This window comes from Rhinolophus ferrumequinum, chromosome 7 (assembly GCF_004115265.2).
Source record: "Rhinolophus ferrumequinum isolate MPI-CBG mRhiFer1 chromosome 7, mRhiFer1_v1.p, whole genome shotgun sequence".
NCBI lineage: Eukaryota > Metazoa > Chordata > Mammalia > Chiroptera > Rhinolophidae > Rhinolophus > Rhinolophus ferrumequinum.
This window is the reverse complement of record NC_046290.1, coordinates 83,726,953-83,740,538: the sequence shown is the minus strand read 5'-3', so window position 1 is coordinate 83,740,538 and position 13,586 is coordinate 83,726,953.

Here is a 13,586-nt window from a genome sequence, read left to right as displayed (position 1 = left end):
TAATTTTTTTTTCTTTTTAAATAGCATTGTCTTGTTAAACCGTTTGTTCTTGGAAAACTCTGGGATATGCCACATTAAGTAATTATCAGTTCATAAAAATGGGATAATTTGCAAGTTACTTAAAACAAATATATGACAGTGGTAGCATTTGAATGGCAGGACACATGTAAACCTGAAATCTCCCAATTTACTGCATGCCTTGCTTCCTAAAAACTGCATGATTAAATAGGTAAAATACGTGTAGAATGATCCTTTCATTGGAAGGGATCATTGCAATCTCTAAACCATGTCCTATTTTAGAAGGAAATACAGCCCTTTCCCATTTGTCAGATAACTTGCATGCTTTTAGGTACTCCTTATTAAAATTGCCCGTCCCCTAAATATTAGTTGTTGATAACACTGAGGGTGAACCAATCGTGATTCATTCATAGTGTATATTTGAAATTATTTTATGTTATACATAATAGCATCATTTAAGTAAGCTTGAAATAAATCTTAGTACTTCTCACAACGGCAGGAAAGAAGATAGGATTGAAAATGAATGACTAGGAAGGACGTATGCATGTATTTACAAATGGTTCCAATAATTTGCTGCTTAACTATGGGTAATAGGCACCAACTTTGGAAAGAAAAAAAAAAGCCATAAAACCAAAAGTTGAACCATGAATACAATGGCCAAGAATATTCCAATGTCACTGTTAGAAATATAATATTACTAGTCCCAATTTCTTCACATATCACGGCAAACACAATCGTACATAAGAGGGGTTAAGGACAAATACGACAGCACCTGATAAGAGACAACTCCTTTTTCTTTTAAATGATTCAAATAACACTGGACCTTCTTTGCACAGATCTTACTGAACTAATGTATACAGAGGATGCCAAAAAATGTATACACATTTTTTTTTAATTAAAGCTTATTGGTGTGATGATTGTTAGTAAAGTTACATAGATTTCAGGTGTACAATTCTGTAATACATCATCTATACACACATTTTAACAAAGGAAAAAAATTGTATTAAAATTGTAATACTCAATATACTCGTATACTGATAACAAAAGATGAATACAAGTGATGTGTATACATTATTTTGGCACCCCAGGTATATTTGGAGCCTGAAAAATTTGGAGCCAATATTACCAGTCATTTGCAAACTAGTGAATATACCATTTCATACAGCAAATATTAGAGTCAACCATTTTCAATTATTACAATGCCGTTCTTTTAGAGGAATGACATTAGGAAAAAAACACACATAATAATCTGTAGTTGGGTTGCTGCTGGGGCTAAGACTCATGGCTAAATAAATGATCTAGCAGTTGTGATCACTTCACTTTCATTTTAGGGCTGTTTGGTTTCTGGCAACAGGAATGTATCTTAAACTTGTTTAGTCAAAAGAAAAATTTACAGATTCCTGCAATCAAACAGAGGATGGGCAAAGGTAGGGTTGTCCTAGAAGCAAATGGAACCAGTAAATCACATACCATCAAGACCATGTTTTGCTGCCTTGCCTCTGTGTGTTGACTTCATTCTTTTGGTTTAGTTTCTCCTTGAGGATGCAAACCTGTTGCCTGCAGATCTGGGTCAGCAGTTATAGGACTTGTTGACCAGAAAGAAAAGGGTATTAGCCTATAGTGCACGTCTGAAAAATCTAGGGGAAGGCATTTCATAGGCTCAGTGCGGGTCCTGTGCCGTTCCTGGACCCAGTCATTGTGGATACCGTAAGGCCAGACAGAATCAAGTGCTCTGCTTCACTCAATCACAGAAGTCAAGGGGACAGGCTCAAGTCAAGGAGAAGTCAAGTAAGAGAATGGCTGCTCCCATCCAAATCACATGACTACATTTTGGCTCCATGTGCGGCTGTGAGAAGGTGAGGGAAAGGAAAATGATTCTCCAGAGAAAGCGGGGTGAGTTACTATGGATATTGCTAATGAGAAGATTACTGGGAGCCAGCAAGCCACCCTGTTTATGTTCAGCAAAAAGACTAATAAGATCAACATCTATATAATTCAACTCATAACCTTTTCTTTCAAGTGACTCATCCACCTAATTTCTGTAAAGAGAAACCCATATTCTCAGGACTAAGGGCTGACTTTCCCCCCCAGAAGGAAGTAATACCACCTTCCTCACCCTTTCAACACTATTTCACTCCCCTATTGGCAGCCTGCTCACTCCCACCCCACCTTCTGTGTTTCATGAAGTCTTAGTAGAAGACCAGTTCATCCTTACAAGTGAGAGAACATCCCACTTCCTCCTTATTCAACCAGTCACACTGGAGTTGCAAAAAGGAGGATCAATCTACAGAGAAAAAGGGTAAAGAACAAGAGAAAGAGCCACTCTTTTAAAGTTTTGCTCCTCCACCTGCTATGTATCCCCACCGACCCCCTGTACCATCCACCTACCCTGTTGTTTGTCATTGACCATCAGTGAGATGAACCTCTAGAGGGTCACTTAGGGAAGGGGTGCTGCACTCTTTATTTCTGTTAGTAACATTCTACTTTTAACACATTCCAGTTCCCATGGAGCGGGTACAGTACAGTGGTGAGGTAAGGGGACAGGGACAACCTCAGAGAGGCAGCACAGCAAAATACCAGTGTTCTAGAAGAACTGCAGTGATAAACGAGAAGTTTGGGTGAGACTAACAAGTAGTCAGTTATATGGGTCCCTCTCCCCAAATTCTCTGTTGGTGTTGTCACAATTTCTTTTAATCTAGGGTATAGAAAAGTGTGTGTGTGGTTAGGCGATGGTGAGATGAGGGTGGTATGCAAGTAGGACAACTCATCCCAGAGGTTTCTGAACCTGAGTCTGAGAGCATCAGTAACTGTGTTAAATTTGCTTTGCAAACAAGAGATCTAAGGGGATGAGGTCAGAGGGATAGGAAGGAAAACACACACATGATGCAACTTCTTTACTAATTTAGGCAACCCGTTCTCTGGAAAATGACCTATGAAGCCAAGATTTTCTCCAAGGCCCAGGTTGACCAGAGATGCCTTTTGGTCCACAGGGAGTCATCCTGTTATCCTTTCAGAGTTTGAGAGGGCTTATCAGGAGCTAGGCGCACATAACCTTATTTCCTGATCCCTCCTCCCCGATTTTCTTAGGGGAATACTTTGGAATATGAAACGTGGAAAAAAATGACATTTTCCTTTTCTCTTTCCTCACATATGGGATTTCACAATTTAGCTACAGGGGGTCCTCTGGAATTCTTTGTCTCTCAATGATCAACAAGAGGCCAATGTGAGTGCTTTAACCTCAAACGCTGGTCTCATTTGAATCTGCCAGAAAAATCTAAGAGTGGATTTTGCCTTATCACAGTATTTTGGCTCTACTCTTAAAACCAATACTTCCATCCTGCTGACACTGAAATCAATTTGGTTGTCATCAATATATAACACTTACTTCATTAAGGTAACTACTAAGGTAACAAGAGTTCCTTAATATCATCAAATATCTAGTGGGTATTCAAATTTCACCAATTGTCTCATAATTTTTTTTCCTTTTTTTAAAAGTTGTTTTGTTTGGATCAGGATCAAACAAGGACTGCACATTGAAAATGGTTATGACTTAAGCTTTTAAAAAATATATATTTCCCTTTTATGATTTTTTTTTTTTGTCTTGCTATTGATATATGTGAAAAAAGTAGGTATTTCTGTAGACTACCTATTGTCTTACAGATTTTTCCATGTGTTGGATTTGAAGATTTTATCCTGGTCATGTTATTTAATACATTCTTCTGTTCCTTATGTTTCCTATAAAAAGTGAGATCTACGGACTTGACCAGATATCAAACCAGATAGGTTTGATTTGGGGGAGCAAGAAGACGTGATAGGTGGTGGTATGTCCTTCATAATTGTATCATGTGAGGAAGCCCATGATGTTGCCAGCTATCTTTTTTTTTTTTTGATTAAAATTCATTGGGTTGACAATGGTCAACAAAATTATATAAGTCTCCATCTTTTTGTGACGTTAAGAATGATAAGTGAGGTCAGTCTGATTCATCCACTATAAAATTCCCCATCAGATTGTCACCTACTCATTTTAGCAGCCATGATCACTGCTAGATCCATTCTCAAAGTATCAAAACCAGTGATTTAAAAAAAAAAATAACTTGAGAGTGTTCTAAACTGAACTATTTGTTTGAACTGAACTATTTGTTTCTTCCATTTGAACTATTTGTTTCTTTCATTAATGTACTTTATTAAATTAAGTAACATTTAACATGAAACTTGATAACTGACCTTTTTTTTTTTTTCCCCTTTTAGTAATTTGAGATAGTTCTGGAACCTTATGAAAGACATTCAAGGTGCTGTGCTCTTTCATAAGAAAAGTCGAAACGTTGTTTTTGGAGCTGTTTTTGTCCTGTGTGTGTATTTCCCCCCAACCCCCATTATTGTCAAATGTAATTTTAACCTTACATAAATGATCTGTTGATTTGAAATATCATGGGAACACTTTGACCTAGAACATTTTCAAAGAGGTTTAGTTACTGGAAATAAAAGCTAAGGACACTTGGCAAGGTGGTTATATTACATACTTTAAATCTCTACACAAGCACATAGCTTTCTTCTTCCTCAGATTTTTCAATTTCAAATTTGGTTTCTTAATTTCCTGTAAATTTCAAGAAACCTAACTGACATTCAAGGCTTTCCTTTATCTGGCCCCAAGTCCCATTTCATGGGTTCATATCCTACCATTTTTGTGCATTTTAGCCTCCGGCCAAACCAGACAACTGACTACTTCCCATAGACCTTTTATTTCCCCCAGGATAAAACACTTGCCCTTTTAATATATGGGGACTTTACATCTCTATCTCTTAAGGTGTTTGTCTCTTTTATATAGGTTCACATATATGCATGCTCTCTTATTATACTGGTAGTATACAGCTACTGTTTTTTGGCTAACACCTTATTTTCCTACATTTTAAAAGAAAAGAAATTAGCCCCCCCAATTTCCTTTTGGGGAAATATCTCTCCCACAAGGCACTGTTAATCGTGGGGTCCCACATGAGGTAATAGATAGTTCCAAGTCCCAAGTGAGATGAATTAAATGATACATTCTCCCAAACATTTTAATTATAAGCAAACTGACTAAAAGATGGTTAGAAATGGTTAGTTGGCTTTCTCAAGAATGAATAATTGATATTTATTGAGTGCCTGTCAAAGAACCCTAACTATGTACTATGTATAGAATCCTATTTGTAAATGTGGCAGGACTAGGTTTTAGTTTTTGTTTTGTTGTTCTCTTTGGGTTTCCCCCCTTCTCTTCTTTCTCACTTACACCCAAGTGATCATTTCTCTACTTTCAATCCATATCCACTGAAGAACAAAGATGCAAAAAACCTTAGCCTTCAAGTGACAGACAAGTTCCTATAGACATATTTGCAGGGCTGCTTTCTCTGCCTCTGAAAGAACAAATAAAACTGCAGCTGAAAAAGAAAAGAAAAGAAAAAGAGAAGGCGGGTAGAGTGGGAAGTCAACTTGGAGAGAGAGATGGTCAGAAAGAACATTCAGAGGTTCAGAGAGAAGAGTGAAAGGTTCTCTGGTTTATCACCTATGGATAACTTTGTCAATTCAATATCCTGGATGCTGTCAGTCCTGAAGAAAGGGGTAAGGGAACTTGGATACCTTAAATGAAGATGAGGGGAAATAACAAATAATATAAAACAGAAAACCCTTACCATCACCACAACCAAATTGGAACTGAATAAAATCAATGGGAAATTCCCTTATAGATGTGGCAGTGGTAGAACCAATGTTAATTTTATATCTTCCTTTCCAGTCAGCTCTACCGATCATGTTTCTTTTATTTCTAACTGTGCTGGCTTCAACGTTCAGGACAATATTAAATGAAAATATAATAACAGTATAATAATAGCCATGCTTGTTATGTTTCTAACTTCCAGTATTTCTCCATTAAATTCAACATTGGCTATTAGTCTAAGACCCATTTTTGTGTTGAGAAACTTTCCTTCTGTTCCCAGATTTTGAAGTGCTTTGTTTAGAAATGGATAGACTAGTAAATCTCGTGGTTTTTTTATTTATTGCTCCCCAAATTTTTGTGTTGGTCTCACTGGCGTGATGTATTTAATCAAATTCAGTTCCTAAAATTTAATTAACCATGGTCATGCTGGACGGACACCTTTGAAAAATATAGAGAATTCGGTCTGCACATTTGACAGACATTTTTATGTTCACATTTATAAATGATTTGGCTCCTCCTATACCCCCAAAATCTTTATTAGGTTTAGTATCAAGATTACGCAAGCTTCAGACAAAATGGCAACATGATGCAGTTGTTAATACAGGCTAAATTCACATCCTAGCTTCACCACTTACCAGCTGTGTGACCTTCAAGTCGTCTATCACAGCGTGACAGAACAGAATATAAATGCTATAAACCTTCATAAGGCAGAAATGGAGTAACTAACAAACATTGAGAGGGGAAGGAAAACAAAAGCTAAGTTTGCTATTTCTTCATATGTTTATAGCTAGAGCCTCAATGTGTAATTTAAAGCAGATAAATATATCCATCTGCTTACTTGGATATATTAATGTAAAGTTAATATTATATTAATATTAATATTCAATTAACATAAAGTTGGATTTATTAATATAAAGTAAAACCCTAAGAAAAATAATACCACCAACTAGTATTTAATAATGGAGGAAAACGTGTTGAGAGAAAGAAGAAAATATATTAATTTAATCATACTCAGATTAAACAGTAGATACTGTCTAAAGCAGGGGTGTCCAGATTTTTTTCAAGGGTTTTCACCAAGAGCCATATGCGGTAAAATACACAAACAGCCGGGCCACTCACTCGAGGTGAAGTACGTATTGCCCCACCTGGTTTATTTAAGTAAACTAAATATATTTTTGGAATTTGCTACGGGCCGATTAACAATGGATCGCGGGCCGCAGTTTGGACACCCCTGGTCTAAAGCAACACTTGACAAATATGGACTACTGGCTAAATCGGCCACACCACCTGTTTCTATAGATAGAGTTTATTGAAATATAACCATACCCATTTGTTTATATATTGTCTATGGCTACTTTTGTGCTACAATACCAGAGTCAAGTAGCTCTCACACGGACCTTATGGGAGGCAGAGCCTAGAATATTTACTGAATTGCCTATTACAGAAAATGTTTGCTGACCCCTGTTCTAAAGCAATAGAGTATTAAGTACATTATATAAAACTATAACGATAAAAATGGCCTCTATTAAAATTATAAATATTTCATATTATAAAAGAATCACTGACACACACACAAGTTGCCTAGGAAGTATGACAATGTGACTGACAGCCGACTTCTCAATAGAAACAAAGTCAGAAAACAATAAGATATTTTCATACTAATGTGAGAAAATAATTACTATAAGATTGGTTACCCTACTAGACTGTCACAGAGAATGAGACTAAAATGAAGACATTATTCTGACAGACAAAAATCTAAAGAGGCTTACAATTAACACATCATTACTACACAATATTGAAAAATATGTGCATGAGAAAGTAGGAAAATGATACTAGAAAGAATGTTGGAGATATAGAAAGACTGATAAATAAGAAAGACCGATAAATAAAGAAATTGGTAAAGATGTGAGGAAATCTATATAAACATTGACTGTAAAAAAACAATAATGATAATGTCTAATTTGGAGATAAAGTTAAAAGGCGGAACTAAAATACTTGACACAAATGTTTGCAAGATAAAAAAGTGATCAAAGAGTTATGAAGCCTATGTATTGTTTGGTGAGGCTGGTAGAGTTACAGAGATTAATTTAGATTTTAGGAAAATATTCACTTTAAAATTTAAAGAGTAATTAGCAAAAGAGATTCCAAAATAGGAGAGAGGGAAAATGGGAAAAGAACATTTAAAATGTAATTGAAAAAAGTTAGGAAAAGAGAAAACCAGTAGCCTAGACATCACAATGTATCAGAATCTATATAGGATATGGCTAACTGCATACCTTAGTCAGGCAAACCATTAACTAACTGATCTAGAAAAAAAGAACAAAATACAAATATGTAAAATAAGACAAAAGAGTAAACTAACCCAAATTTGCAGAGGTGACTTTAAAACTCAAGAGATTATACTATTTAGCTCTGCAAATAAGACATATATCATGAATGAAATGGTTATATTTTATGGGAATACAGATTAGTGCAGCTGCTATGGAAAGCAGTGTGGAGGTTCCTCAAAAAATTTAGAATTACCATATGACCAAGCAATCCCTCTCCTGGGTATCTACCCAAAAAAATCTGAAAACATTTATCCATAAAGATATATGTGCTCTAATGTTCACTGTAGCTTTATTTACAGTGGCCAAGACATGGAAATAACCAAAGTGTCCTTTGACAGATGATTTCGGATAAAGAAGATGTGGTATATATACACAATGGAATACTACTCTGCCATAAGGAAAGATGAAATAGTGCCATTTGTGACAACATGGATGGATCTTGAGATTATTACGTTAAGCGAAATAAGTCACACAGAAAAAGTCGAGAACCACATGATTTCACTGGTATGTGGATATAAACCTGAAAGCAACAAAGGAACAAACCAAACAAATAAAGAAAAAACTCACAGACACAGACAACAGTTGAATGGCTATCAGAGGGTGAGCGGGGAGAGGGGATGGTAGATGAGCGTAAATGGGATCAAATATATGACAATGGAAGGAGAACTGACTCTGGGTGGCGAGCACACAACGTGACGTATAGATCATGTATTACAGAATTGTACACTTGAAACCTATGTAATTTTACTAACCATTATCACCCCAATAACTTTTAATTAAAAAAATATAAATTGAATTCGGGTGGAAATCTAAACAGATAAATTAATATAGAGAAAACTATATTATGCACCAGGCAAAACTGCACCAGGCAAAATTGTTTTTTTTCAGAGTTATTCCGCTAAATCTTTAAAGAACAAAAGAGAGAAGTCATATAGTCATTTTCATAAATGATTAAAATAGCATTTGAGAAAACTCAACATCCATTCTTAATTTTTAAAAAACACATGTCAGTAAGAGGAATAGATCTTAACATCATAAAGCATATCTATCTAAACCTAAAAGTCAGTTTCATGCTTAAGGGGAAGCTCTAGAAGCATTTCCATTAATGTCAGGAACTGACAAGGCGGTTCATTTTCAGTGCTATTATTTTAAGTTGTACTTGAGGCACTAGCCATTACAATTAGGGAAGAGTTTTAAAATTAGGAGCAGGTGAAACAACCATTATTTTAAAATGGTGTAATTTGGAACCTGGAAAAATGCATGAGAAACAATGGAGTAACTATTACAAACAGTGAGAGTTTGATAAGGTGGCTGAGAAAACTGTCAGTATTTATAGGTTCATAGCCTTCATATACACCAAAATAACCAGTTGGAAGGATAAAGATCAGACATCATTTATAATATGAATAAAATAAAATGTTCTATTGGGGAAAAAAAATCAAATAGTCAAAAGACAAATGACAAAATGGAAGTTCTTTGCAAATCATAATAGGCAAAGGGCTTATTTCTCTAGCATATGAAGAGCTCCTACAAACCAGTAACAAAAAGACTAAGAGCCCCAGATAAATAGGTCAAGAAACAGGTCCTAGAAATAAAAATACAAAGGGCTATGCCAATGGCTCTCCCTTTGAGTTCATGATGATGAACTTCACATGGGCTGCTACGGTGGCCCAGTGATCACACCGTTTCTGATTTCAATTATTCTCATACTTTTTCTAGAGGACGAATTTATATCTTTTCCTCTATAATAAAATATCACCTCTTTCATTCTCATCCTGCGCTGTTACTAACCAAGTCCAAGACAGCCTGTCTCTCACCTTGATTATTCTAACAGCCTAACTGGTACCTGCACTTATTCGACTATAGGAATCATTGATATACTGGAAAAAAACACACAAAAAAAACAAACAATAAAAATACCTTGTATATACCCATGACTATTTATTCAAAATAATAGTATTTCTTCATATATTTATAGACTCTGTATTCAAAAAAGAAATATTTAACTGAGTACCCACTATGTACTAAGCACCGTTCAAGTTTGGGACATAGCACAAGAAAAAACAAAGTCTTTGCACTCACAAACCTTATATTCTATTTGGTTGGTGCAAAAGTAATTGTAGTTTAAAAGGTTAAAAATTGCAAAAACCACAATTATTTTTGCACCAACCTAATAGATGGGGAGACTAACAATCATATAAATACATATGTCAGGTGATGACTGTCACAGAAGAAAAATCAAGCAAGGAGGGAGCAACTATAATCAGCTGATGTTTTCTAAGGGCGGTCAGAGAAGTTCTCACTAATCAAATGACATTTATGCAGACCTGCAATGGAGTCTTGCAGATATCAAAGTTGAGAATATAAAGTCAAGCCCAAAGAAAAATTCTAGGCATTAATAATATAATTATAGTGCTTACAAATCTTAAAAAAATTCATAGGGTCTGAAAACGTCTTATCACAGGTAGTAGTACCTAATGTTAAAAAAAAAAGAAAGAAAGAAAGAAAGAAAAAACTTTCAGCCTTCTTAAATAAAATTTGCCAACAACTGAAAAAGAAAAACATGATGGCAAATCTAAAAATCTTCATATTTAGTGGTTCAATCTTTTATTAGTTAAATAAAATATTTCAGGAAAAAATAAAAATTCAAAAGTAGTTTATATATATTTCAGACATGAGCTAAATTGGTTGCTGTTGGTATAAAGACTATGAACTTCTGTCCATGATAGAGAGCTAAGCTAAACCCTGAATATTCATACCATGTTCAGTTTAAAAACAAACACAAATAACCTTCCTTCCTTCATTGACCCTCTAAGCTTTGGCTGTTTTCACTGAAAAACATCCTTTTAATTTTACCCTGAAAACAACATGGAGAATAACTTTCTTTCAAAACAAGTTTTCCCTTGAAGAGAAACACATGTTCAAAGTACAAACAACATTCCAGTATCTGACTTCAGGCTACTTAATTTCTGCACGATGATGCCATACTCAGGCTACTGAACAGACTCCTGGACATATCATTTCTTCCACAATTCTGTAAGTCAGGCCTATTCGTGCAAGCAGACCCACCATTTTATGCAACGAGAGAACAATAAAGAGAACATGTTTGAAAGACAAATAGTTCCCAGGTAACAATTTCTGAGAGTAATGAAAATTAACATCCCAAAATAATTTTTTAAAATAAAATTTACAAGCTCATTTTAAAATTTGTTTGTAAAGATATAAGAAGAGCCAAGAACTTTGAGGAAAAGAAAAACTTATGAGTAAACCAGGATACTAGATGTCTAAAGAAAACATAAGACTATAATAATTTACAATGTAATGCTGGATAAAAGAAATAGATAAGAAAAAGAAAGAGCCTAAAAACGTTTCCATGATTGTATGGTGACATTTCAAATTAGTAGAGAATGGATGACACCACTATTCAAAAATAGCACTAGAACAATATTCATTTTGGAAAAAATAGTTAGATCCCAACCACAGATCATAGTTGTATTAGAATAACTCTAGCTGCAGTAACAAATACCCTAAATATCAGTGATTTAAGTACTCACTTACTTCTTGCTCATGTAAAGTTCAGTAGGTGGTTAGACAGGGTTGGGGGATTTGCTCCATACAAACGTGCAGGGACCCTATATGACAGAAACTTCACCATCTTCAAAATCTATCTTGCAAGGTTGCCCAGGATGTCAACATCTCGCTGGAAAACAAGGGAAGAAATGTGGAAGACTACTTGGAAAGGTTTGTGGGGCAGGTGAAAATCATATAATCGTTTTTACCTATATTTCACTGGCCAGCATTTGTCTAACTTCAAGGAGGCTGGGAAACGTAATTTATCCAGGTACCTAAGGAAAAGAAGACATAGAGTCAGTGAACACTGCTTCAGTTTTTAATACAGTATGTCCTTCTGGTTTTTAAGTATCCTATCGCACCTAGAGCACACTTGGTCCTTCCCCGAGTGAGACCATCTAAAATGCCATCCAGTTATTGCAACCAGCTCAAAGTCCAAGAACTCTGATGCAGGGTTCTTTCCATCAGTTGTAGATATGGCTCCTTCAAGTTCAGTGACACCTGTGCTAACAATACAAGTTGTTGCTAGTGCAGCAGAAATCTCTCTACTGCCACCAGGCCCAACAAACTGTGGTAAAACAAGGACAGAAAATTTGTAATAAAAACTGCCACCTGGTAAAGGAAACATGGGAGACACACAGAAGGTACTGATCTATAGCAGTCACGACACCCTTCTGGCAGGCATTTTGAGGTCCCTCTGGCCTGACAGAGAGAACATCTTGATTCTAACTTGGAGGAACTACCTATTCAATATTCTTCATAGCTCTGGGTCTACCCTTATGCAGGCTCTCTCTTTTTTCCCCCCATGCTTTCCCTCCCTCCTTTTGTCTTTAAATGTGTTTAATTTTTATTAAATGTATTGGGGTGACATTGGTTAGTAAAGCTACATAGGTTTCAGGTGTACAATTTTGTAATACATCAGTTATATATCACGTGTGTTCACTACCCAGAGTCAGTTCTTCCATCACCATATATTCGATCCCCTTTTCCCTCTTCTACCACCCCTTCCACCCTAACTCTGGTAACCATTAAACTGTTGTCTGTCTATGACTTTGTCTTTGTTTGTCTTGTTCCTTTGTTGCTTTCAGTTTTATATCCCACATGAGTGAAGTCATATGGTTCATGACTTTTTCTGACTTATTTTGTGTAGCATACTAATCTCAAGATTATGTTTATTGCAGCATTATTCACGGTGGCCAAGACATGGAAACAACCCAAGTGTCCTCTGATGGATGATGACTGGATAAAGGAGATTTGGTATATATACAGAATGGAATGTTACTGGACCATAAGAAACGATGAAACACTGCGGTTTGTAACAACATGCAGGTTCTCTTGTGTCCATTATCACATTTGAGATACATGCTGGGGACTCTGCTTTCCTTGGGGGTCCTTCAGTTTTTGCAACCCATATCTTCCCTGAGCAAGTTTGGGAGACTCAAAATACTTTTAACAATACAGCATCTGAAGGCTGCTGAAATCCAGGCTTGCAATTGCTTTAGCATTACAAGTAAGTAGATTATTGCTTTTGAGGGAAAGGTATCTCTAGTCAGTTAATATGCTAGTAGCATCTCCCAAAGTTCTTTCTTAAACATAATTCTCAAGCGGGCCTTATTTGTTTCCACTGATGTCCCATATCTTAAGGCCATCATGTTTAGGACGTAATGCCACACCTTTAATCAAGTCTGTGCTGAGGCCAGAAGTTTCAATGTACCTTTGTGCATGATCTCATCATCTGGGACTAGACACAGTGGCTTTTCCATCCTTTTACTTTTTTTGTGCTTGCAACTAACAAATTATTGCCATATCCCATCTCTTTTTTTCCCATCACCTGGATAAATGTAGATAGTAACAATCAACACCACCAACATTCCATTTTCTACCCTCTGTCCCGAGAGCTATGGGGTCTGCATTCCAAGTAACTACAAATGGTCATTAAAAAAACTGTTTTGTCACTGCGTGACACAAATCTCCAGTTTTCT